General features: G+C 46.8%; 1 pseudogene; it reads left to right on the top strand.

The window, feature by feature from the left end:
• The first annotated feature begins 11,323 nt into the window (after positions 1 to 11,323).
• On the top strand, positions 11,324 to 19,550 carry LOC143639813 (protein transport protein Sec61 subunit alpha-like; annotated as a pseudogene).
• Positions 19,551 to 22,083: the final 2,533 nt, after the last annotated feature.

Here is a 22,083-nt window from a genome sequence, read left to right as displayed (position 1 = left end):
ATTACAATCTTAGCTGCTAGCAGAGCCAGGGCCTGGGCCTGGCCCCTGGGTGGCCAGCCATGCTCTGCCTCTCAGGGGCAGTGTCTGGGCTCTGGCCTGCCCTGCAGTTGGTGCACCTTATGATCATATTGCTTGGCTCCCCAGGCTTCTAATCTGAGAGTCAAGATAATGAGACCTGGTGCTCTGCTGAAGGGGTCAGCATTTTGCAGGCAAGGCCTACGACAGTCTGTCCAAAGCCCGCTGGTGTGGCCATGGACCCCCATGAATTTTGGTCCTGGCAGCTACACAGACTCATTAGAGCCCTGCGGGTGCTCAGCTGCTGCTGTCTTTTCACACCTGACATGGTGTTCTTGGGTTTGACTTGGGTTTGTCATGGTGTCTTTGCATTTGGGTCATGGAGCCATGAGCTAGTGCATGCACTGACCTCACTCTCCTGCCTGATGGCTACCAGTAGAGATGGTGGTATCTTCTCTCAAATATGAGCACCTTTACTTCTGCTGTCTGAAGTGGACAGTTTCCTCCTTTGGCCACCCACACAAGAGCTTGTCCAGTGACACCTCAGCAGTGTCTTCACATAGAAAATGGGAGCACAAAGAATGCCTGCCACTCAGTGGGATGAGGGTGTCATGGATATATGAGAGGCTTCAGGCTGAGTGGCCTGCAGCAGGAGGCCAGAGACATCTTGGCGTTGGTTACTTAGTCCTTTTCCTACTGTTAAATGGGTCATGGGAAAGTGTGTCCATGATCTTGTTCTGTGGCCCATGCCATTTGAGACTCACAGTCCATCCTGAGCTGTGTGCCTCCTTATTTCCTTGGTCTTTGTGCACAGCACTTGATCCCAAGCAGTTATTAAGAGTCAGGGGATGTTGGAAACAGTGAGTGGAAGGAGGTGCTTGGCAGCCTTGAGGATCTCTAAGTCCTGGTCACAGGCTTCCTTAGCGGTCCTTACACATAGCACACAGGGACCACTGTACTCACCCACTGGAAAACTTGGAGTTTTTTCCACCTGTGCATATTATTAAAAAAAGTCATCAGTATTCAGAAAGAAGGACAGCAGAGTCAGGGTGAGACTTGTGAGGGTCTCCAGTGGATGCCATCTCTCCTGGCCAAGGTTTCTCATGAAATGCCAGGAAAAAAAGATGGCAGCCAAGCAGCTGGGGGTCTGGGGACAGACTTGTCAGAGAGAGAGGGGGATGCAGAAGAGGGAGCAGCAGGAGGAGGGGGCAGGAAAGGAGTGCAGCTGGTGAGGGGACCCATGTCAGGAAGGGGTGAGCAACAGGAGTGGAGGCAGCAGGATAGGGGGCAGCAGGAGGGGACAACACTGCATTTTTTTTTCTTGTACGTAGAGAGGCATACCTGAGTCTCCAGTCCCACTGCAGGTTTCCCTGGACAGGCAGCAGCAGGAGCTTTATGTCACCCCCACATTCCATCTTTCAATTCCTCAAATTGTGCTACAAGAGCATTGCTCACTTGAGTCATACAGGGATTAGAATTTTGACAAATCCTTTTAGATTTTTTTTTAATATTTCAGCCACATGAAATCATGATAAGTCATTTACCAGTCCCCACCCCACACTTTTTTTCTTTTTTTAAAAGATTGAGTTAGAATTCATGTAACATAAAATTAACAATTTCAAAGCACCATTTCAGTGGCACTTAGCACATCATCCCAAGAAGAAATTTGGTAACCAGTAGCTAATCAGTACCTCCCCATTCCCCTGCTGTTCGTAGACCCTGGAGACCACTGGTCTGCATTTCTGTTTCTATGGTTCACCTTCTATATGAATAATACCACTCAATATGTTCACTTGTCCACACTTAATAGAATAGCGTTGTGATGGGCACTGTTGTAGCATGCATCTTTCTTCAGCCATTTGTATAGCTCAGTGATACTCCAAGGTCATGAATACCATGCTTCAGTTTTTCCTCAACAGTCGATGGACATTTGAGTTCTTGCTACCTGTGCACATTATAAACAGCAGTGGCCAGCAGTGGTGATGCAAAGATTTAATCCAGGTGGCTTTGGAGGCTGGGGAGAAGAATTGCAAGTTCAAAGCCAGCCTTAGCAACTTAGCAAGTCCCCAAGCTATGTAGCAATGTAGCAACCCCTATTTAAGAAGGGCTAGGGATGTGGCTTAGGGACTAAGTTCCCCTATGTTCAATCACTGGTACCAAAACAAAACAAATCAAAAACCCCAAACAAACAAAGAAACAAACAGGGCTGTTGTGCACATGTTTGTATGTGTATTTTACTGAGTTCCTGTTTTCAATTCTTTGGAGTCTAAGCCTAGGAATGGGATTTCTGTGTACTGTAGTCATTTTTTGACAAATTCATTGTTACACATATTAGGGGATCTCTTGCATCCATAAGTGTGAACGTCTAGTGCGTTCGGGTCCCTGGGTAAGGGTCACGAAATAACCGGGACACAGGGGATGCAGAGCAAAGGCAGCAATTGCAACTGCATGCTGAGGTTTATTTGCAAGTTCCTTTTATATTCTTCTTCTAACAAAGCAAGCAATTCTTCAATTACACTTTACCCACATTGCCCAGATAACATGTCTCAGCGGATACACAGAGCTCACTTCAGATCGTTCCTGTTTATTTGATAAGTACCCTCCTAAAGTTCTTTGTAGATCTACTTTGTAGATCTACTCCCCTGAGGATGCATTTGTTTCTTTAGAATGTACTGTTCCTAGGACAAGTATGCAGGAAGCTTCTTCCTCTTAGCCAAACCATGCAGAACTTGTGACTTGCGATAAGGGGAAGAGAACGTTTCCTCCTCCTAACTGAGGTTTGCCTCAGCTGACCTAAATCACAGCCACAGCTCTTGCAAAGTGTCAGGCCTGAGGGAGCTAAACTCTGCACACTCGAACCCCAACACATAAGTACACAAACATAATTTGGTCAACTCCATTCCCTAGTGCCTGCCCTTACACTCCCTCCTCCTTGCTGCCACTTCCTCCTCTTCTGGTTTCTCATCTATTTCCATGAGACCCTCCCCAGATTTTTTTTTTCTTTTTGCTTTTTAGTTTCCTCATGAGGGGAAAACATATGTGGGTCCTACAGTAGTCTTGGTTAACATTTTGAGAAATTGGCAAACCATTTCCATAACAGCTGTGTCTTTAACATCCCCACCAGCAACATGTGAGGATCTGATCTCTCCTGGACCTCACCACCTCTTTTATGTCATATTTTAACCAGTGAGTGAGTGTGGAGTGGTGATTCAATGTGGTCTTGATTTGCATTTCCCAGTGACTGGCAATCCTGAACATCTTCTCATGCATCTGTTTGCCATCTGCATGTCTTCTTTGGAGAATTGTCTAGTCAAGACCTTTGCCTATTTTTTAATTGCATGATTGGTCTTTTTGATATTGATTTGAAAGAAACTTTGCGTATTCTGGATATTAGACCTTATCAGACAGATGATCTGTAGATCATTCCTCCCATTTAACTGTCTACTGTATCTTCACTTTTGCTCATCTTGTTTTAACAAGCAGCACCTTGGACCATGTGTAGTCTGATGATTAATCTTGAGGGGATCTTGGCTCCCCAGGTCTCAGCAGTGCTGGGCATGGACTCCCTATATCTGTCTTTGCTCTCTGACTCCTGCATATGGGCCTCATCTTCCTTTGGCATTCCTTTTGTGTGTTCATGGGAAAGATTGGGAGAGTCTTGCTGAGCATTCCCTATCCTTGTGTGCTCAGTGAACAGCACCAGTGACCCAGCTTAAGATCCAAGTCACACCTGGGAACTGGTGCATGGTCTTAAACTGGGTCACTGGTGCTGGCCTCCTGGGTCCCTGACGTGGCAGTACCTGGTCTTCCCCATCCATGGTGACTCTTGCCCACTTGCAGGTGAGAGGCACAGTCCATCTACTTTCTCACATGCCCATCATACCCCATGAATCCCAATGGCAGGAAGTGATCTGTCCAAACTCAGACTTAACTAAAAATTAATGGAAATGGCCATCACTTTGGGCTCCGATTCTCAGGCACTCGTAAAAATAAGAGGACACTTTGTTTTCAGAGGAAAGCAACTCACAGTGTTCTTCCTCTCTCTTGGAAGGAGGACAGTATGCCCACACTCCTCACTATGGGGTGTTGGCCTGCAGAGTGGACGTGGGATGTTTTCTTATACATGTTTTTCCTACCTCCCAAAATTAAGGTGGCAGCAGGTGTGAAGATCACAGCCTTAAGAACCAGCAATGAAGATCATTGAGCAGTGGACCACAGCAGCACCCAGATGATGGCCACCCTCGCCTGCGTGGGCCACCAGACACCCAGGGCAGGTGAATGCTGAGAAGCCCAAGGCCCAGGGCAGTATAGAGACTGGGGACTTTGTGGGAACCCAGGGCTAGATGTGGTGTGTAGAGTGATGCAGCTCCACTTAGGAGACATGCTCTTCCCAGCCCAGTAATCTGGCTCCTGAAGGGCTGTGGTGCAGGACACATGGGACAGAGCTTGGTGCTTCTGCTCTTCATACACAAAGGCATAATGAGGTGGATAGTGTCCAGAGCCACTGAGTTCACATCTATCATGGTGCAGGGTTTAATATCTAGTTTCAGATAATCTTTATTATTGTTGTTATTATTGTTTTTAACCATGGGTTAATGAATGTAGTGGGAAAAGCAGAACTGACGTAAGAGGCGAGAGGAAAGTGGGCATTTTATGGCAGACAGAGGGAAGCTCCGGCTTTGGGTCATTGTTCCTTACCACCTAAATAATCATTTTTCTGATGTCACACCTGGGGACCGGTGCAAGTCTTTGGTCTTAAGCTAGGTCTCTGACACTACTGGCTGGCAGCCTCTCTTCTCCACCTGGGGATTCAGCCTCAGGTATGTGGGCTGTTCTCAGCTGTGATGCAGAGAGAGGTCCTCACTAATGATGCTGCATCGGGACACCTGGTGGCTGACTGGATCCCTTGCATGAAGTCTTGGCCCCTGCACCCTCCCATGTGTGGATCAAGCATCATCAGTGGTTATTCAGGTCAATGACTGTAACAGCTGTACATCCACCATCACAGCTCAAGCCTCAACCTGGTTGAGACACCAACTTCTCATCTTAGCACACAAGCCCCTCAGGCAACTGCTCTGTCACTCTGCATTATCATAGTCTTTTCTCTTTTCTTTCTTCTCTGTTAGACTCTTTGAGGACCACTGGCAGGGGAGCTTTGGTGGGTGGTGGGGACAGCCTGTTCCCTGGAGTGGCATGGTGTGGCTGCCTCTTCCTGGTGACCTTGACAGCATCAGCTAGAGTTTCCCTCTGCCTGCTCTTTCAGGGGCAAGAGGGGCTCAGATGAGTGCTGGTAAGAAGCCTGTTAGGAACCACTCTCTGGGTGATCTTGACACCTCTCCCTTCAAACTCATTCTAGCACCCTCAGGTTACCATAATGTTTCTCGAAATCTATGTTGATCTGATGAGCAACCCCAAATGCTGGACACCCCAAATCCAGAGCATCCCCAAATCCTGAACATTCTCAAATACTGAGCACCCCAAGTCTTGAGCACACCTAATTCCTGAGTTGTTAATATTAGCTCAGGGGATTCAGCTACAAGTAATAGATCATCTGCCTACAGATGGCTGGTATAAAAGAATTTGGTCATCTCACATCAAAAGGAATTCATAGCTGGTTGGTTCTGTTATTGGTGACAAAGTGGTAGCACATGTCTGCTCGGTGTTTTTGTCCTTCTACTGCATTTCAGCCAGAGAATTGACCACCATTCTCTACCTTATCTCCTCATGGTCATAAGATGGCTGCAGCTCTTTCAGGCATTGAAAACTCACCCAGAAACATTCAGGGGTTGAAAAAGAGCACGGCTTATCCTAATTGTCTTCTTCTACAATCAGTCCCCAGGGGAGTCTTCCCTTCAGAGCTTATCAATAAGCTGTGGGATCTCTGCCTTTGGCCAAGAAACAGGTGCCCTTGGGAAGTACATGCTGGGTAATATTTTGGGCTTTGTAATGTAAGATGGTCTCTTCCATTAGGAAATAAGGAGGGGAGAGTGGCAGATAGTACTCCTCAGAGTTGGTGTCTCTCAAGGGCTGTGGCTTTATTCTGTTTTTCATAGTGTGTTATGCAGCTTTTCATTACTGTGACAAAGATACCTGACTCCTACAACTCCTACAACTTTTTGTCTGACCATTTCAGAGGCTTTAGTTCATAGTAGGTCAAATAGATTGTTTTGTGCCTGAGGTGAGGCAGAACATCATGGCTGGAGGGTGTGGTGGGGAATGCTGCCCAGCCCCAGACCTTGGGAGTGGAGAAGACAGAAGCTGGGGATAAAATGAACCTTCTCAAGCCACATCCCCAGTGATTACCTTCCTCCAACAGGGTTCCACTCCCAGTAATCCATTCCCATCTTCAATCAATCTAGTGCATTATTCCACTGAGGAGGTCAGCCCCTGGCAATGAAGTCATTTCCCATTATTCCCACCTCTGGATATTGCTGCACTGGAGACTGAGCCTTTAGGTGTATGAGACTTTGGGGGTCTTTCCAGACCAAAACCGTAACCTATAGCACTGCTGTGCATATTCCTGGTGGAAAATTTTCTCTCAAGTGCTTGGTTTTTCAGGTGGTTTTGTCCATTTTTTCTGCAACAATGAAGGTCTTCAGGCAGGTTGAGTTCATGGTGGATGGGCATCAGGAGTGTTGAATTGGGCCTTCAACCTTCTTCTCAGAGCCTGTTCCCATCTTCCAATGATTGTATTTCTCTCAGGTTCTCTCCATCCTGGAGGATGATGGTGGACACTGACTACATCTGCATCCATCTGCTGATGTGGTCATTCTGATAGAAGCTTTTCTTCCCAGACAGGCCCAGGACAGGTCCTGGTCATCCCTGGCCCTCGGGATATAACTATGATCAAGTGATCCCCTGAGAAACTGACATACCCAGCCCTGAAGTCAGGGGTTCCCATCAACATCAGCTGAAGGCCTGGGATAGAAGGTGGGAGGGAATATGGGGGCCGTGGACTCTGATGGAAACTTGAGTGAGAGTGAGTCAGAGAGTAACCACAGTGTCAGGGGTCCTGATACCCCCAGAACATACTGTGGGTGCCATCTGTCCTTGCATCCTGGGACACTGGGTAGGTGATGGTGTCCAAGTTCCATGCAGAGGAAATTTTGTTGAAATATTTGGTCAAATGATAATGTTTCAAATGCAGAGAACTGCACAAGTTCTTGGAGGTGGTTGTCACTGATGTTTTCGGAGAGCAGAGTCTGCAGTTCTTAGAAGTGACTGAGAAAGAGCTGTGTGATTGACTGCTCCAGGCCCCACCCTCCTCCCCAGGGGTGAAAAAGGGCAGGGATTTGTGGTTGTGGTGTGATAATTTATGCTTATGTAGTATTCCTCTAATATCCCTTCCAAAATGTAAATAAATGACCACTTCTTTTTATGCCTTCTGTTGCATTGTGATATCAAATGAGGTGTGAATTACAGGCCTGTGGAGGGAACTTTCTGCTAACAGGAATGTGTGAATATATCTCAGCACACCATCTGGCAGGAAGCTGTGATCCCTGGGTTGTGACAACCTTGAGTAGAACTGAGATTTTAATAGAATATAATGTACAAACTGCCTGAAATTCTGTGATAACAATTACACGTGTTGTGTGGGGAGCCCCAATGCACACAACTAGGAGGGCAGTGTAGGTCTTAATTTAAAACATTGTAATGAATACTCATCTTGAGGGAATGTGAGTAATAAAGATGAAACCAGAAGATAAAGGGTTGTGTTGCCAAAAGAGGAAAAGATTAGAAGAAGAAGAAAATTTGAAAGGTTTAGAACAGATAAGCTGAAGCCAAGGAAACAAGACAGATGACATGGCTCTCTGCATGGAAGTCACTTGCTTTTGGCCAGTGGGGGCAAGTGTTTCCCTGCCTTGTCTTGCTGTTGGACCTAGACCTCAGGAGGTGAGCCACCAGGACCCATGGTTCAAAGCCCTCCTCTTCAAAGCACTGCTGTTTGGGAAGAGGGAGGCTCTGCTGTCCACAGGAAAGAGGTGAATCAAAGCCTAGGCTTTCTGCAGAGGACAGGCCCTCCAGGGGCTGTTGCCCTGGTACAATGTGCACTGGGAAATGTGACTGGATTCTATTCCCAGCTCCTTTCTGAGATTTTTCTTTGCTGCTGTAGTCCAGACAACATGGTGACATTTCGGTGGCTTCCATTACTGGAGCAAACACTTGAGATATCAACGTGCAGAGAGAAGGTGATTGTTGGCGTATAGTTTTAGAGGATTTAGATTGTGATCAGGTTTGGGAGTTTGTGGTGAGTTAGCACCCTGTGGCAGGAAGTGTGGGGTAGAGAAAACATCCACTCACTCTTGCCCTGAACAAAGGAGAAAGAGGTTGGAGCTCGTTTAATGCAGCCTCCCTCAAGGCCCATGATCTAGAGCCTTCTGCAAATGCCCCAAAGTATATCCAACCCATCAACACCTGACTAGGTACCCCATCAACACCTGGCCTCTGGGGACCACCCAGATCCAAACAGAAGCAATCACTAATAAAAGAGGGGAGGGCCACCCTGTCAATAAATTTGATGAACCCAGTTGCTTTTTAATAATATTTAAACATTGGCCATGAAACCAAAACAGTGCTGATTAAGACAGCCAGCACATCATGGGTCACGGGGCATGAATCAGGCTGTGTCTCCCAGTGGGCTTACACTTCACACCTGAGCTGAGAAGAAGGAGGCAGCTGCCAGCCAGTCCTCACCAGCCAACGCAGCACCTCTGCAACTAGCCAATGCAGCTGCCCCTCATTGCCGCTGTTTGGTGTTAACTTCTCCTCTCTTTCTGTTAAAGGGTTAACTGAAAAGTGAAAGAACACAGGGAAGGTTTAGTCTGTCTCTCAGGAACATCCTGTGTGATTCAGTCATCTGTATTTTATTTTGTGTAAAAATCTTGTTAAAATCACACACACACAAACACATATATAGACAGAATTATATAAAATCATATATATACATTTATAAACACATATACAAGTGTATACATGTAATTTATATATATATATATATGGAGCCAGGAATCATTTTTAAAATTTTTAAAGAGAACAACATTTCAAAATTTAGAAACTTTGAGTCCTTGAAGACGACACCTGTCATTTTTCCCACTTGAAAGCTGTTTGAGTGGAGGCCCAATTCAGCAACTCTCATGGTTCCACTGCCCAAGGCTCTGAAGATGCTTTTCAAGAGGTCCCTCCAAGTGTCCCATCCTCCATCTTTTTGTCCCACTAGATGGAATGCTCAGTAGCAGCAGCGCCTACAGTGCCAGTGGCCATGTAGCACATGGACATAGGCAACAAAACCCCCTATAAAAACAGGCCCACATTCTCATCTACAGAACTTTTTAGCCTGATCTTTGGACAATGGGCCTTTGCAGAGGTGGTTGATGTGGGCTGTAAGGTGGCCTTCATTCAGGAACTGGCATCTCCTTCCTTGGCTGAACAGAGGAGGGATCAGGCATCATGTTCTGGGAAGGAATCCATTGCAGCTTCTCATTCAGTGAGGAGCAGCCTTCTGTCCACAGAGGATCCTGAAAGCTGTTCCTGAGATGGGGCCACAGACAGGCAGCTGTGAGCCAGGTTCTGTGAAAACTGCCATGTGTTATTCAAAGGTGGCAATTTTTTCTTTTGTTGACAAAGGGGAATGAGCCATTTACTGTGTTTTTGAAATTATGCTGAGATACGTGCTTCAAACTGAACGTTAGTATGTTTTGTTTTCCAGAGCAAATGGCTCAGTCTAGGAGATGCTACAAGTGAACTTTGGCATTGTCAACAGCAGTGGTCTGGCCTTGCATGAGGAGGCCTTTTGACCTTAGGCACTTAGATACTAGGGGGACTCTCTTTTTTAGACAACCACAGTGTTTTGCCAAGCTCTGCTGAACCTGAAGCTGTTCACATAATAGTAACTTTAAACAATGGACTTATTTGAGAGCCACAAAAGTCTCCTAACATTGCACATTGCAACCTTAGTAGGTAACTATCAAAGAAGCTGCATAATATTGCTCTATCTATAGCCTAATGGCACAATAAACAATAATGTACTACTGATGCCAGTGACCTATTGTAAACTACTACTCTATGTAAAGCTGGAAGCTTGGACAAGGAGACTTTCTGCAATTCTGTCATTCTGCCTCTGCACCTTGCTTCTGTCTCTTCTTCTTTCTTTACACAGGTTTTAAAGTACACTGCAGAATGGATGGGCTTAACAGAACTTTCCAACAAAAACAAAAAGAAGACAAATTCTTTACAACTGTAACAATTACATTCTCCAGACTAGACAATAGGTTAAATCATAAAACAAACCTTAAAAAATTTTAGAAGCTAAAAATAATTTAAAATAACTTTTTTTTTCTTTTTACTGAACACTATGTTATAAAACTGAAATGTACAGCAGTAGGAACTTCAGAAACATCCTGCATGTCTGCAAATGGAACAACAAGCTCTCAAATAACCAAGAGTCGATGAGTAAATAGAATGAAAATTTTTAAAAAATTCTTTAGAAAAATAAAGATAGAAACACAAAATAAAAAACCCTATGGCTTGGAGCAGAGGCAATTTTGAGAAGATTAGATCAGTACATACCTACATCAAAGAAGAAAACAACCAAGTCTTCCAATTCAAGGAGGTAAAAAATCAAGAATAAGTAAGACCCAAAACTAGTAGAAGAAAAAATACTAAACATTAGTGAAGAGGTAAATAAAATAAAGACTAAAATATTGTTTTAAAAATATCAACAACAGAAAGAAATTATTTATTTGTTTGTTTGTTTGTTTGTTTATTCCTAGGATTGAACTCAGAAGCAACCACTCACTAAGAGATGTCTCCAGCCCTAGTTTTTTTTTTTTTTTTTGGAGAGACAGAGTCCCATAGAGTGTCTCAGTTCCTTACTTTGGATTTTGAACTTGCCTTCTTCTTGCCTCACCTTGGGAATCTAAACTGTTCTTGTAAGTGGTTAAGAGCACAGCTTTGCTATTAAACTCACTTAAGTAGTGGGAAAATCATGATGCTATATAATATGAGGATTCCCAGACATGGCACCTACAGACATCTTCAAATTGGCTTTGACCACAGAAAGCATGAGACTCACATTTCAGGACTCTGCTTGGTGCATGGTTTGACTTCTTCACTTTTTGGGGGGGAGGGTGTCTGTTGGAGACTGAACCCAGAGCATCATGCATGCTGGACAAGTGCTTCCCCATGAAGCTGTGACCCCAGCCCTTCTTCGCCTTCCTTGGTGATCAGAGAAAGGATCTGTGGGACTCCATTTTTATTGACTTACTTGGAAACTTCATGTCCTCTGACACTGCCTCTTCTGCAGATCCAGTTGAAGGAGAGGGTGCTGTGGATGGCCACCCTCCTCTTCATCTTCTTAGTCTGCTGTCAGGTCAATCCAGTCTCTTGTGCTTTGTTAGGGAAGAAGGGAGAGGGGGGACACACGTGCCACTCCTTTGGTTTCTGCTTTTTTTCAGATCCTATATTTGATATTATGGCCTCAGATTCTGCAGACTCTTTCTACTGGATGTGAGGGATTCTGGCCTCCGAAAGAGAGAGGCTCAGACTCACTCTGCCTCTTCTCTGCTGGACCAGCACCATTTAGTTGAATGACAGCCTGGAATGGGCAGCTCTGTGACCTGGAAACTCTGCAAGTGCCATGTCAAACAGCCTGATCAATGATGTTTTAAGCCTGGGCAACACCATCTTCTCTAGAGTTGGATTTGAATGCAATACAAAACCTGGAAGAGCAAGATAAATCTCTGCTTAAGAATTTCTGAAAACTTTAAAAAACTAGAGTGTTTGAAATCTCTGAAATGAGATGGCGAGTCCATCTAGAACATTCTCCAGAACTTTTCATTTGTTTCTCAGCTGCATCTTTTTCACATATACAGGTGAAATATATGGATCAAAACCATAGGTGACAGTGGAGGGTTTACCCTAACCAGTGACCTGTGGGTCTGGAAATAATTTTCTTGTGAATGTTGATGGTGCATTTGATGGACATGGTTTAAAAATGAGGTTCCAAAGAGGTTCCAGAATCAGAGCTCATTTGAACAATGTGGAAAGAAAAGGTTTATTTACAACTAGATCCAATTGTGGCAAGCCTGTCTGCAGACTCTGGAAATGATTGGAATATTCTCCAGTTTTATGAACTGATGAAGGACGGGCCTCTCTGACCTCTGTCCAGCCAGAATATATCTGTCTATGGGGATGGGAATGCAGCAAGCTGTTGAGGGGTACATGACTTTCCAAACAGAATGACACAGGGTCTGGTGGGCTCAACAGAGGGACTCAGTTGTCTTCTAATCTTTGGTTTTGGGGGGTTATTCTATAATTGCTGCCAGCAACCTGAAGCCCATCCAGTGTGGAGAAGGGGTTACATGCAATTTTGTAGATTCATTTTATTAAGTGATGTCTTGCTTTCCTGAGCTCACAGCAGCTTTGTGGCTTCCTCTTTCCTTAGGCACACTCATGGAGCTGGGTATGATTACAATTGTCATCATGCAGCTCGTGGCTGAAACCAAGAAGATTGTAGTGGGTAACACCCCAAAAGACCAAGCCCTCTTCAATGAAGCCCAGAAGTGTAAGAAATATCATGGGTACAGTTCTGGTGTCTAGTAGAAAATTTGAATTGGCTCTAAAATTGGGGGCATTAGAACAGCCCAGTTTGGTCTGTATGCTTGGCCTGCCAACCCTACGGGTGCTCCATGGCCTGTTAGTGAGAGAGAACTTCTGGAAGGTGCTGGGTATGAAGAAAGGCCAGGCAAGCCAGGGGAGGACAGGAATGGCCCAGAAGATGAACTTGAAGGATCAGGATATGGAGGTCACCCCTTCACAAGCCATGATTTTCATACCGCATGAAGGAGGTGACATCTACTTCAGACCTGTCATAAGAATTAAATTAAAGCCAGGTGCTGTGGAGTATGCCTGTAATTGCAGCAGCTATGGAGGCTGAGGCAGTAGGATCACCAGTTGGAGGCCAGCCTCAGCAACTTAGTGAGGCCCTAAGCAATTCATTGAGACCCTGTCTCTAAATAAAATAAAAAATTGCTGGGGATGGTGCTCAGAGATGAAGCATGTATGCTCAGTCCTTAGTACTAAATAAAAAATTAAAAAGGATTAAATTGAATAATCACTCTCAAAGTGCCTAACTCATGGTAGTTATTTGTCAAGTGCTATTTTCCTCTGTCATTTAAAAGAATTTAATGAGCAGAAGGGTTATCCTCTCAGTCTATATCTGCTGTTGATTAGTTTTGAGATGCAGAAGAAATTTAGATAATAGTTCTGGAGTCTCAATATTGGCCATATAAAATGATAGGCAGCGCCAATAATGGGAACCAGCCTCAGAGTCAGCCAAGCCTAGCCTCTGTTAACTGGAATGTATTATTTAGAAAACAATATTTACAATTTTCTACTCTGCCATCTTTCATACAGCATGCCTCAGAGATTTTAAGTTAGAAGGTTAAATAATTGAGTGAAAAATCCATCTAACTTAAATTTGTGAGTTTCAGACACAAATCAAGATCATAGAATATTTTTATGTATTAATGCATTAATCATGAATGTATTAAGAAATGCATTATTAAATATTAAGTAATGCATTTATTCTTTGATGCCTTAAAGTAATGCATTATTCTTCTAAAGCACTAATAAGTGGTTTTCTTTTTTAATTTTTATTTCGGACATTATAAAATATACTTGGCTTAGTACAGTGGTACACACCTCTAATCCTAGCAGCTCGGGAGGCTGAGGCTGGAGGATTATGAGTTCAAAGCCAGCCTAAGCAACAGGAAGTCCCTAAGCAGCTCAGTGAGACCTTGTCCCTAAATAAAACACAAAATAGGCCTAGGGATGGGGCTCAGTGGTTGAGTGCCCCTGAGTTCAATCCCTGGTACCAAAAGCAAAACAAACAAACAAAAGAAATTTGCATTATTTTTCTAAAGCCCAAATCAGGTGTTTTTTTCCTCTTTCTTTCTTTGTTTATAAATTTAATTTTTTGAAAACTTGGAAATGGAACTTAGTGCCTCTCCCACTGAGCTACAGCCTCAGAAGTTTTCTACTTACCCTTGACAATATTTTAAAATGATTTTCAATCTTAAGAATTTAAGATCATTTTTTAAACAAGGAATTTAGGATGACTGGGCTGAGGTTTAATAGAGCATTTGCCTACCATTCACAAGGCCCTGGGATCAATCCCTTAAGCCACAAAAAAGACCAAAGGTGCTTTCACTAGAAAGCCTCTGAGTTCTCGTGCACTTTGATGTTTGACAGTTGGACACTTCTCACCAAGTCCCCAGGGGGCAGTGTCAGTATTTGTCATGTATGTTCATTCCGTACTCTGCTCAGGGTTTTCTTTGGATCTTAGTGTTCAGCATGATCATCACCATCAGCCAGTCCATCATGGATGTGATGACAGGCATGGACAGGGTCCCCTCAAAGATGGGCACTGAGATCTGTCTGCTGATCACCATGCAAGTGAACCCCACTCGCACTCCGCTTACTGAGTGACCCCGGTATACCTCTTCCTCCTCAGCAGTACTCAGCCAGAGCTGGGTCCAGGCAAGGCTCAGGGCTGGGCTCAGGGCTAAACACTGGCCTGAGCAGGGTGAGGCCCTGGGTTGGAGGCTGGGAACCACTCAAAAAGAAATCAATCAAATAAATACACTGCCCTCATTTACAACAAGAAATAGTGAAATCAATAAAGGCATTCTGTCCACCTGCAAACCCCCAAACAATTAAGAAACAAAAACAAAAAATGTAGGGGCTGGGGCTGGGGCTCATTGGTAGAAGCTCACCTGGCACACACAAGGCCTTGGGCTCAATCCTTAGCACCCCCTAAAAATACAATAAAGATGTTGTGTTCACCTCTAACTAAAAAATAGATTATAAAAAATAGAGAATAGAAAGACCCTGGATTTGGCTTCTGAATTCCTGTGAGACAGATTGAGAAGGGTCTCTTATTTGGTGTTTCTAGTACAAAGTCCAATCATTGAAGATGGAAGGAATCAGGACCCTGAGGCCAGTAACAGAGAGTCCACTTTTGTAAATTTATTTATTTTAAATCTGCAATTCATTGTGGCAGGCTTGATCGTCCTCTTTTTTTTTTTTTTTTGGATGAGCTTCTTTAGAAAGCTCTTGCTTCTCTTGGGCTCTTGCTTCTCTTTCTTCATCTCAAGCAACATCTGTTAAACCATCCTGAGGAAGGCCTACAACCTCACCACATAAACACCGACCAAGGTGAGGGCCCTGCCTCCCATGGGGTACCTCTGCAGAAAGTTTCCATGCATGCAGGGTATTCTTCTGGGGGAAAATGTCTGTTTCAGAAACAATTCTTCTGAATTTTCAGTGCAAAGTTTTAAAAATATAGCTGAGTGCAGAGGCTCAAGCCTGTCATCCCAGCAGCTCAGGAGGCTGAGGCAGGAGGATCACAAGTTGGAGGCCAGCCTCAGCAACTTAGTGAGGCCCTAAGCAACTCAGTGAGACCTTGTCTCTAAATAAAAAAAAGAAAGAGCTGGGGACAGGGATCAGAGGTCATGTGGTCCTGGGTTAAATCCCTAGTACCTAATAATAATAAGAAGAACAACACTTACATTCACATCTTATAAGAATATTTCAAGGATAGTTAACATGCCACAGAGTAATCCTGCCTCATATTTCTTAGCAGGAACCTGCACTGCAAGGATAAAGAAGTGTTCATTTTAGCCAATTACCTTCTGGTGGACATTTCGGTCCTTTTTCACTCAAAGTTAGCATTGAAGTGAGTATCCTCAGGCATCATCTGCTCATATTTTAGCAGTTATTCTTAGTGAATAAGATTCTAAAAATGAAATTGCTTCACCATACCACTTGTTCAGGCAAGGAGCAGTTAGTTCGATGATTACAAGTTCAAGGACAGCCTGGGCAAATAAGTGAGACTCTGTTTCAAAAGGGCTGGGGAAGAATGACTGTTCCTGCATTCAATCCGCAGTATTGCCAATTTGGGACACAAGGCACTGGGGATTGAACTCAGGGAGAGTTAACCCCTGAGCCTCATCCTCAACCCTCTTTTGTATTCTATTCAGAGACAGGGTCTCACTGAGTTGCTTAGAGCCCCAATTTGGCTGAGGTTAGCCTCCAGTTTGCAATCCTCCTGCCTTAGCCTCCAGAGCCACTGGAATTATAGGCAAGCACCATGACTCCTGGCTTACAAATCTTAATAAAATAAAAACTACAAAATATGTGAGACTTCTTAGGAGAGGGAAATTGATTTTTTCTTTTCTCTTTCTTTTGGCCTCTGAACCCTGAATCTGTTATTTTCTGGGAATTCTCTCATAGAAAATATTTGTGTGAATTTTCGTGTTTTCTTGGAATTGACTGTGGAGCTGGTTCTCGGCCGGCCTTCAGTCCTATGTCATTAAATTGAGGAAACTGCAGATGGGTCCCTGCAGGGTGCCTAGGGATCCCATTGGAAAGACTGCAACTTGGGAAGGAGGGCCAGGGACACTTACAGAAGAGTAGGCAAAGTGACACCAGACTCTTCCTAGAATTTCAGAAAATCTAAGGTGAATTGAGGATATGGGTGTGCAAAGCAGTTGGGCCCCAGCTGTGGATGTGGGGGTGAAAGCTGGGTAGGTGTTGGGTTATCTGCCAAGACCTCCTGGCTTTGGTGGGGCCTGCCTTTGAAAGGAGAGGGAACACTAGTGGCCTCAGGGGGCCAGTCAGTGAAGGATTGGGCCATGGCAGCCAGCCAGAAGATCACTTTGCTCGGGAGCAGGATAGTAATTAAGGGGACAGTTTTGGAAGAAATGATTTGCTGTCCCTGGGAGACTGGCTAAAAAAATGGCTGGGAGATGGCACAGCCATCCAGCCTGAGGCAGCCACTGTGACATCAGAGTGAGGGCCTTAGAACTTAGCAAGAGATGAAGGCCACAGACAACCGAGATCTGGAGGAGGATGCCCTTTGCCACCTCTGGGACCTGGCAGGGGCAGAGGAGCTATCTGGGGGGCTTTGAGTGGTGTTGTAAGGAGCCTAAATGATGGAGCCGTGGGGACACCCCCCAAGAAGGGCAAGAAGAGGGTAGAGCAGGCACAGGTAGCATGCAGCTAGAAGGACCACCTGTTACCAGGCGTGCCACCACGGCTCAGCTTGTGACTTGAAAAGTGCGGTGTGGCAGGGCCCCTAGGGTATAGAGCACAATTGATCCATCTTCCCTGAGGTGGGGGACAATTCAGGCTGGGAGGGAGGTGGACAGTACAGATGTCACACAGCTCTTGTCCCCAGGGCAACATACCACATGAAACAACACAGTTCCCAGAGATCAGTGGGTACTGACTCGCAAGAAATGACCACGTTAAACATTCAGAAAACTCCTAAGGCCCTCACCCTGCCACTGCTGTCACCCACCTTTCATTCCAGACACTTGTCAGGCAGACGCTGTTAAGCACCAGGCACTTATGTGGGTGCTAAGAATACAAAGGAATATAACATGTGAGCATCAGGGTCATCCCAGGGCCCCTGATCAGAGTAGAGCAGAAAAGAAAAATTGGTGACTGGGGAAGAATATTATGGGTCTGTCTAGAAAACCTGGCAGGAGCAAAGGCCGTGGGGCACAGATGAGCTGGTGTGTTTTAGGGATGGTACGTGGCTCAGTGGAGCAAGTGAGGGGAGTTCAGAGAGGTCATTGGTGGCAAGAGGAGTCAGGACAAGTCCCTGCTTTCTCCCCTTAGTATTGCTGAACTTCCTCCTTTACAGAATACTCAAGGTTTTTTGTCTCCAGATTCTCAACCACAGGGACATCAGCTGTTGTCCCACATAGCCAGAGGCAGCAGGGAGAGGGGCTGTCAGAAGACCACCCCAGGGATGCAGAGGGCCAATTAAAGCTAGGACAGCGTTTCTGTCACAGACATCCCATCCATGTGGTCTACAAGACAGATGGCCCATCTGAGTGGCTGTCCAGAAGGTGATGGGAGTCCTGCTGTCCCAACTCTGGGGTGACAGGAAAATGCTGTCCCAGGGAGAGACTGGTACATCTGAGTCCCCAGCTGTTAGACACTCTGCCCAAAGATGCCACATCTAGGGAAGCACTGACCTGGCAGCAGGGGCCATGATGACAGTGTTTCCCAATGTGCTTTTGTGGTCGAACCTTGGTGCCCTGTGGTCAGACCTTGGTGCCCTGTGCTGCAGTGTCCCTGGCTGGTCTGTTGCCTGTTCCTCAGGTCCAGCCTCTTTCTGCCTGTTGCTGAGGCTGAGGCAGGAGGATCTCAATTTGAAGGTCAGCATCAGCAATAGCAAGGCCTCAGAAACTCAGCAAGACACTGTATGTGAATGAAATACTAAGAGGCTGGGGGTGGGGTTCAGTGGCGAAGGGCCCCTGGGTTCCATCCCTGGTGCCAAAAAAATCCAGACCATGACCATGTGACTGTGGGTGCCATGAGTCTCCTTGCTGAGTCTCCTGGCTGATTCTGTTCTCCTGCCTCTGCTTTGGCCAGAAAGAGGCCTAAGACCCAGTGGAATGCAGCTCCTTGATCTTCCCTTCATGTTGGTGTCCTCCTTTGCCAACAGGCATGGAATTGGAGGGTGCCATCATTGCACTGTTCCATCTCTGGGCCAAGTACACAGACAAATCCGAGCCCTTAGAGAGGCTTTCTCCTGCCAGAATCTCCTCGACCTCATGAACCTCATCGCCTCTGTCTTTGCCTTTGCTGTGGTGATCCATTTCCAGGTGTGTCCAGCATGAGCACAGGAAGTGTGTATTTCTTTCTTTCTTTTTTTTTTTTTTTGGTACCAGGGATTGAACACAGGGGCACTTAACCCCTGAGCACCATCCCCAACCCTTTTTATATGTTATTTAGAGACAGAGTTCCTGAGGCTGACCTCTAATTTGCAGTTATCCTTCCTCAGTCTCCAGCGCTGCTGGTGATGACAGGCATGCGCCACTGTCTCTGGCTTTAGTATAATTGTTTTGTTTGTTTGTTTGTTTGTTTAGATACAAATGGCAATAGAGTGCACTTTAGTACATTTTGAAACCGGTTTTTCTGGGGTTTTTTTGTTTGTTTGTTTTGTTTTTTCTGTGTGTGCTCCAAGCACAGTGGGAGTGAGGAAAGGGGCAGGTGCTCTCCAGCACTATCAGAAGTCAGGTCCCCAGAGCTGGTGCCACCTCTCATGTCTCTGGACTATAGGGAGCAGCAAGGCAGTGAAGGGACCCTGTTCTGTGTCCTCAGGGCTTCCGGGTGGACCTGCCCATCAAGACTGCATGCTACCAGGGCCAGTACTGCACCTACCCCATTGAGTTCTTCTTCACCTCCAATGACCCAATCTTCCTGCAGTCTGCCCTGGTCCCCACCTCTACATCATCTCCCAGATGCTGTCGGCCTGCTTTAGCAGGAACCTGCTTGTCACCCTGTTGGGCACCTGGTCTGTCAGTCAGATGTTTCCAAGGAGCTTCTCCTGGCCACAGAGTGGGGGACGCTGCTCAGCATCTGTGCATCTTGCTCCTGACCAAATGTCTCACCCACAGTTCTCCTCCCCGTACCCTTTCCCAAATTCTATGCAGGATGTTTTTTCTAACAGGGACTGAACCCAGGGACCCTTGACCCATGAGCCCTGTTCCAGCCCTATTTAGAGCCAGGGTCTCACTGAGGTGGCCTGTGTGGTCGTCACCTTGGGGTTGAGAGGAGGGAGGGTGGGAAAGGCCCCAGGTTGCAGGTGCCCGGGGCGCCCGCTGCTGCTGTGCCTAGGCCTCCCTGGTGCCCTCTGCCATTTTCTTAGCTCTTCATCGGCCACTCGGCAGCAGCCACAGTGAGAAGGGCTGTGTTTACAAAGTCAGATGGCAGCCTAGGTTGTCCTGTGGGTTCTCACTTGGTGACCTTTCCTGAAAGAAGCAACCACGGGAAAAACCACAGTCTTACGAAGCTGCTTAGGGCCTTGCAAAGTAGGTGAGGCTGGCCTCCACCTTGTGATCCTCCTGCCTCAGACTCCTGAGTTACTGGAGTGACAGGTGTGGACCACCGTGCCCGGCAGCCTTTCAGAGGGGACTAGTCACAGTCCCCTAGCAGGGACTAGGTTCCATAGCATTAGTGGGGTGCACAGGATTGTTAGCAGATAATGCTTCAGGGAGGTGGTGGGACCTCCTGAGGTTCTGGTCTCAGTCACGGGCATGACTGGTGGCAAGCTTGGGGGCTCTGTGGTGGCCCAGGGCTGACCTCCTGCCCTCCCCCAGTTACATAGCCATGACAACAGCCTCTGAGGTCCTGTGCCTTGGGGTTTCTCGGTCCTGGCTGCCTTCCTGGGCACCATCAGCTTGGGGACTGGGATTCTGTTGGCGGTCACCAACATCTCCCAGTCCTTTGAGATCTTCATCAAGGAGCCGAGCCAGGTGGGCAACATGGGAACCCTGCTCCTCAGAGAGCCAGAACTGCTCAAGGACCAGGGAGGATGCGGGCAGTTCCTTGGAAGGCAGTGGTGGCCGGGGGCAGCAGTGCTGTGGTTTGTGGAGATATTGCCATCTGACTGACATGTGCCCCTCCTCTACACCATGGGGTGGACACCCTCGGTGGAGGTCCTCTCCTCCTTCTGGCTTTGGCAGCTGCAGTCGTGACAGGGATGTGGAGTGCTGTCCCCATTTTCTGTCTGACTTTGGTTTTGGCCTCCCTTCCCCCCCATTGATGTGTGCCGCCACCATGGCATCCCTGGTCCCCACAACGGTGGCTTTTTGACTCAGGTTGGAAGCACAAAATCTCTGTGTATGGCCTTAGGGTGGTCAGGTGTCAGGCCACACCTCCTTTGGGGACATGAACAATGTCACCAGCATGTCCCCATCATTACCAGCGGTGGCACTCTCTGGGTGCAGACTGATCCTGTGGGGACTGTTGTGTCCTCTGGGCTCAGGATGACCCAGTTTCCTGCCCAGTCATGGGTGGCTGCTCTCCCACCAAGTGTCCAGAATGGCCTCATGCTGGGGCACAACCAGGACTGCCATTCCTGCCAACTCGTGGCCACCTCGTGGCCACTTCGTGGCCAGGAAGATTTGTCCTTTTCCAGGGGAGGCCTGGGGTTGCCACCTCCACCCTAGCCTGGCTGAGCTCGGTGCCCTCAGGGGACCACTTCACCAAGTATTCTTGTCCAGACTCCAGTCAGCTGTGGTGCGTTCACATTGTGCAGCTGCCCCCAGGCTCCTGGGAAAGGATGTCTTCTTTCTCCTCCTGTGTTTCTAGAATGTTCTTACTGCATTAGGGACCAAATGCAAGTATGGGGCCAGCTCTCTCGGCCTCCACCAAATTCAGCTTTCACCATACTTGGAGGCCAGGAGGGGAGGCTCAGGCTCAAGGCCTGAGCTGAGCATTCGGGGCTTGGGGTCCCTGGGAAGATGCTCTGGTGTTTGAGATAGAAAGACAATGACATCTGTGGTGACAGGTGAGAAGACCATGGAGCTGGGAATCTTCTCAGAGGTTTTGAGGCCCCTATCAGATGCAGCTGCAGGTTTTCTTGGGAAGGTGCCCCTATTCTGCATGGGCCCTGGAAAGGCTCAGTAGAGGTGGCACACTGTTTCCAGAGACCTGTGACAATAACCAGTCATCCCCATGACTCTGGAGGCTGAGGCAGGAGGATCATGAGTTGGAGGCCAGCTTCAGTAATTTAGTGAGGCCCTCAGCAACTTATGAGACACTGTCTCTAAATATTAATAGGGCTGGGGTGGGCCTCTGTGGTCCAGCAGCCTTGGGGTTTTGTTTCTGATAGAGGAAAAATCTAAAACCCCAATTTGGGAACCTCCTGTCCAGTTAAGCACTGTGCCTTTTCTCTCTGCCCTTGGGACTTGGGGCTATGCCTGGGGCCACCGCCAACATGCCTCAGAGCAGAGCAGATAAAGCCCAAGGTCAGATAGCATGTGGGTGTGTGTGCAGGGAGTGGACTGAGGCTCAGGTCCCACCTTCATCCACCCCCCCCTCATGTCTGCAGCTGACGTGAGGTGGCTGGTGAAGAAAGTAAGGCCCAGAGCAGTAGGAGGCCAGGAGGCAACTGGTAGGCCAAACTCTGGGTCTGCCTACACCAGGCCCCTGCCTGCAGGGACCTGCTTGAAGACAGGAATGAGGGTTCCTGGTTGTGTCACAGCA

Source organism: Callospermophilus lateralis, chromosome Y (assembly GCF_048772815.1).
Source record: "Callospermophilus lateralis isolate mCalLat2 chromosome Y, mCalLat2.hap1, whole genome shotgun sequence".
NCBI lineage: Eukaryota > Metazoa > Chordata > Mammalia > Rodentia > Sciuridae > Callospermophilus > Callospermophilus lateralis.
Note: the sequence above shows the minus strand (reverse complement) of the source record. Positions and strands in the feature narration are given on the sequence as shown.